We start from the raw sequence: 6,042 nt of genomic DNA, 5'->3' as shown, positions 1-6,042 counted from the left end.
ATAAGAGTCATTGGGATGCTCTAGAAAGAGTTTTGAGATACCTAAAAGGAACTATAAATTATGGTTTACATTATAAAGGTTATCCATCTGTACTAGAAGGTTATTCAGATGCAAATTGGATTAGTGACTCAGTAGATGTAAAATCCACCACAGGATTTGTGTTCCTTTTAGGAGGAGGAGCTGTGTCCTGGAAATCTACTAAACAAACTGTAATGGCTAGAAGTACAATGGAATCAGAAATGATAGCTCTTGATACTACTAGTATAGAAGCTGAATGGTTGAAAGATTTACTAACTGAAATTCCACTAATGCAAAAACCATTACCAGCTATTTCTATTCATTATGATTGTAGGTCAGCGATTGACAAATGCCATCAAGAGAATGCAGATGTGAAAATGAATCGACACTTGAAAGTACGACACAAATCTTTGAGATATAAGATGAAAAATCATATAATAGCCTTAGACTTTGTAAGATCAGAGAAAAATGCAGATCACTTAACTAAAGGATTATCTAGGGCAGTGGTCCTAGAATCATCGAGGGGGATGAGGTTAAGCCCATAAGAAAAATCACCGCAGTGGCAACCCAACCTCGCAGAGGTTCAATGGGTAGAAACAAACTGAATGAGTGATTAATTATGAGGAGCACTGAGTTTATTTGCTCCCATCCCTAGGGTGATCAGTGCTCATAAAAAGCAAGTGAAAGGTTGAGTCTAACTCTTAATGAATCCAAGACCCATGAGGCAGGATGCTTACTTGCTCGCATCCTTATTAGGATTCACCTATATGTGTGTAGTTGTGAGGCCGCGACTATGGGATCAGGGCTGCTCCCTAGTAACACACATGAAAGATACCTGCGCAAGGCCGATAATAGCACAACCCGCTTAGAATTCTTCAAAACTGTACTATGTGTGCTTTCTGTAGAAATCCAATAAATGGGACTGGTTCAAGGCGAAGTCCACCAATCTCTCACGGATCTATACAATTGTCACTAAGTGAAAGTTCAAACCGAAAAGTACCTCCACCTATTACATAGTATAAGGGAACCAGCAATCTTACTTATTTGTTTTTATTCTACTTTTATTTCTGAATTATTTTAAGTTTTAAGTTATGTGGGGGATTGTTGGAGTTATAACTTAAAACTTGGGTTTGTAGAGGAAAAGAGGAAAACTTTAGTCCCACATTGGAAAAGAGATGGGAAGATAGGCTCTTTATAAGCCTTCTCTTTCTCTTCTATGCCTAGAAGAAAATAAAGGTTATGCTCCATACCACACACGCACGCGTCGGTCGGGCTGGGCTCGGGTTCGGGTCGGGTGGCGCGCGCACACGACCTGCGAACACGAATGCAGCTCCGGATTAATGAGCCCTTAATCTGCTATATTTTTATTTTTATTTTTATTTTTTGCTAATTGGAACTATTTAAAACGTGATTAACATTTCATTTTCAAAACGTTAAACGACCATAATTAATTGGGGATATTTTTGGACTTTAAAACTGAATTAAAACGTAAATGAAACGGTAATATTCATGAGAATTAAAACAGAATCAAAACGGAAAAGGGTTTTTATGAGGATTTAATTCGGTAATTAAAAATGTTCATTCTTAACCTCTATATAAACAGCAAGCTGCGAGGGTAGAAAACACAGTGTGAAAAACACAAAACTTTTTCTTCTCTGCTCTTTACTTGCTATTATATTCTGCTGGTTCCCTGAAAGTCTAGAAGAGTTCGCAAAGCCTTCTTGAAGCTCGTGCTGACGAGAAGGAGGTCGCCTGACCGAGGGTCGTTGTATCTCCAGGAACTTTTGTCCCGTAGCCCTGTACGAGAGGGGGCAATTAGATTCTTGGGACAGTGCTTGCATGCCTTGACCATCAGGCCGTATTTCTAACCCTCATTTCTTTTCGTTAGAATTATTTCTTACATCTGTGTTACAATATTAATTCATTATTATCTAAAAATTATTAACTGCATTTCATGCTAATTATTGTCTAAACAGCTTATATTCCTAGCAGTTTATTCTCTGTACATTTTACATTACATTCACCCGATATACACATCAATACATAATTCCTGTATATTTTATAAACACATCCAATTAAATATAATCAATATTTATATCCAATACATACATCCAACAATCCAATCCAAAATACACATTCAACAATCCACTCCAATATACACATGCAACAATCCAAACAACACTCATTTTAGCAAAAACCTATCTTATTTGAATATTTTCAATAGATATACTAGCAATACCAAGTCCATAACACGAGATGAATAAAATGTTGGACCCTAGAGGGGGGTGATTAGGGTCTTATGCTAATCTAATCTGATTATATACCAATTAAAACTAATTAACATGTTAGCCTAGCAAGTATGAAATACCACAAGATATATGAGCTAGGATAAGCAATGTAAACAAAGAGATATATCCTATATGATGAAATATACGTAAGGATATATAAGCTAGCACAAGATGATATATCCTACCAAAGAGATATACAATATGATATATGTAAGGATATGCAAACACAAGGGTAACATAAACAAATGAAATAGTGGATGAAATAAACAATGAGAGAAGGGCTATAAAGATGAACAAATATAAGTGCTAAGCCAAACTCAAACAAGCAATATGATCACGGAGTTCGGACCTTCCGTCCTACGTCTCCGTTCCCCACTCCCGGGGAGAAATCCACTATCACAATCGGGTTTTCTACGCTCACCCGAATAACGTTTACACCTCACAGTGTCGGTTTTTAACGCTCACCGAACAACGTCACTCCTCACAATCAGTTTTCTAGTTCACTGAAAACTTCACAACACACTCAGTTTCTAGCTCACCGAAAACCTTACAACACTCACAATGTAACAAATATAAATTTGTTCTCTACAATAGATGAGAACACAATGAAGCACAACTCAATGTTATAATCTCTCACAACCCTAATATACTATGTATGCAAATACAATAAGCTCATGTGGGTGTGTGTAACAATGAGATTAAAATCAAATCTAAACTCAATATAAAACTAGCTTTAATAGAAATGATAATTAACAAGTAATAAATAAAAGCTAGAGTAGAGTTTAGAAAACTTCTCAATAGAAGATAAGATGGAGAGATGGAGATTGGAGCCCAAACAAGAAGATGATCTCCTCCACTTGTGAAAACAATATTCAAGCCAAATAAACACTAAAACCACACTTAAACCCTTGTTTAAAAACTTGTTTAAAACATTCTTGGATGGTTCTAAGTGTTGAGGGGTGATGGGTATTTATAAGAACTCAAGACAATAACCCAAAGCCAAAGAAAAGCCCAAAAAATAAGGCAAATCCTCAAAAAATCGGAATCAGGAAAAATAGAGCCGTTGGGCAACGGTAACTAACAGAGAGTTTGGCGGTCGACCGTGGCGGTCGACCGCTGGTACTGTAGTAGTACATATCAGTTTTATAAAATCAATTAAAAATAGTAAAACAGCTCTATAAATTATGAAATTTTGTGGGAAGGTTATAGACATATAGAATAACATGTTAGAGAAAGAATTTCTGAAAAAGAATTTCCCAGTTGAGAGAAATAAATGTTTGAACATAGATTTACAGTTTCTGAAAAACTGCAGACATACACGATTTTGTAAAATCAATTGGGCATAGTAAATCAACTCCAAAAATAGTAAAATTTTGAGGGAAGTTTATAAACATGTAAATAAACATGTCAAAGAAAGAATTTATTGAATATCACTTCCCATTTATAAAAACTCATCTGTTTTGTAAAACATGCACGAACATGCACGAACGAAAAACATGATTTTGTAAATTCCATTAAACATAACAAATCAATTCCAAACTTGATGAAACTTTGCGAAATGTTTATAAACAAGAAAACAAACATGTTAGAAAAAGAATTTCTCAAATTAAATTTCTATTTGTGAAAACTCATGTATTTTGCAAGTATGTCCAAAACATGAAAACCCAAAACCATGCATGTATATATATAACTATATATATACATAGAAACCAAATACGTGTGTGTATATGATATTGAGCTTAAGGTACTTAATACACATAATATAAAACCTAAACTAGATTACCAAAGCCGATCTTGATCTTCAATAAGCTTGACTTGGTACACTTTGCGGATGAAGCTTAAACTTGATCTTTAACTTGAATTGTATGTTGCTTCACTCCACAATTCCGCCAACCTCCATTTGATATCATCATTGAAGCGCTATTCCATCTATCTTCCAACTCGTTGTTTGCCTAGAATAAATACAAAAACACAAACACTAGACAAACAACATTAGATGTAAATTGTTTATTAAACATCATCAAAACAAGAAGGCCAACATAAAATAGAGTACTATTACAGATAAAAAACTATTTAGTGCATAAAAAATAAAAAATCTTACATCTCATCGTCATTGACAACGGCTCTATCCCTCGTACGAAAATCACTAATGCTCCTTCCAATATCTCCAGTTTGAAGATCAAATTGATTAAATTTTAGAATCATGTAAAGATTGATAATATATCAAACATAAATAGTTTTTTTAGTATACTAGTCCCTTAAATATTCAATTTAGCATTAGTTTTTTTAGGAATTTCACTTTTATGGAAATAATATGCAACTACTATTTTTTTGGGGACTTTCTTAGTATTTCCACTTTAATGAAAATAATATGCAACTATTGAATATTATGAGAATAATATATAATTTTTCGTGTAATTTTCTACATTTATAGGAGTAATATGTAATTACAGAAGATTTAATGAACTCATAATAACATAGTATGTGAGGGAAGATAAGATACCTGTGCGTTGTTCTACACAAAGCTGGTATTACCGACGGCCAGGTTTATAAGTGATATAACATTACCAAACAGATCAACAGGAATCACACCGTCCAAACAACTTATAATGTAGGACATGACCTCGTCCATGGTGCAAGCCATCAACACAATACTACTCATCTCCGTAGTCATATGAACGTGCAGTTATGAGTCAATCTTTTCACGTAAATACGTGGAGACACGTAAAGCAAGTGAGATAGCCTGAAATTTGACCACTAAAAATATTTTCCCTAAAGTAAATCTAAAACATATAACTTCGTAGGAAGACTTTTATCCATTAAGAATATAGTAGTGCTTACATCTAACTCCGTATACTTTGTATATTTTTATTTCTTAAAAAATTCGACAGCACCAACCAATGTTCTTCCTGTACACTATGTGGATGTTATTATGTGTATCGGTAATAGACCGAAACATAAAACAATATACACTTATATATTGTACACGGAGAATAATGAATACAATGCTGTCAAAACTTTCATGAAATAAAAATATACAAAGTATATAAAATTGGATGTATGCACTATACTATATTCCTAACCCATCCGAGAAGGACAGATCCAATAATTACAAATTTTAATACCAATTTTTTCTTCTTAGAATATATATTAAATGACCATTTCCGGGAGAACACTTTATCTCCTACCCAAATGTGAGTCGTCTATCTTATATTATAAGTCCAAAGAATTGGATGTAATTATTAGACGGAAGTTTAGGATAACGTTATTTTTTCATTCACCTAAATTGGATATATATAACACAGTATTAAAAATTATAATGTGTTATATATCACTCTATTATTTTGAAAAAATTTTATTTCACACATTTTTATATCACAAACTTACATAATCACGCATATTTACAGTACGCACGAAACTTGGTGTAAATCAACTATCATGAGTCTGGTGTTTAATTAGGGTTAATAATTGACAAGATTAGATTTATGATTATAAGTGTTATTCAAATTGGGCAAAATGTAGTTAAGTTAGGGTTAATATATAACTGATTTTTTTTCAATTAGGGTTACAAGATTCAAACTTGTTTATTTTGGATCATAATTTAGGATATTTAAACTAAATTTAGCAATAAATAATATAAAATTAAAAAAAATTCAATTTTTTCATGAAAAACATACCTTTTACGGAGATGATAGACAATGAGATCCGAAGACGACGGGTGTGACATGCAGTGGTC

This window comes from Asparagus officinalis, chromosome 4, assembly GCF_001876935.1.
Source record: "Asparagus officinalis chromosome 4, Aspof.V1, whole genome shotgun sequence".
NCBI lineage: Eukaryota > Viridiplantae > Streptophyta > Magnoliopsida > Asparagales > Asparagaceae > Asparagus > Asparagus officinalis.
This window is presented reverse-complemented; position numbering follows the sequence as displayed.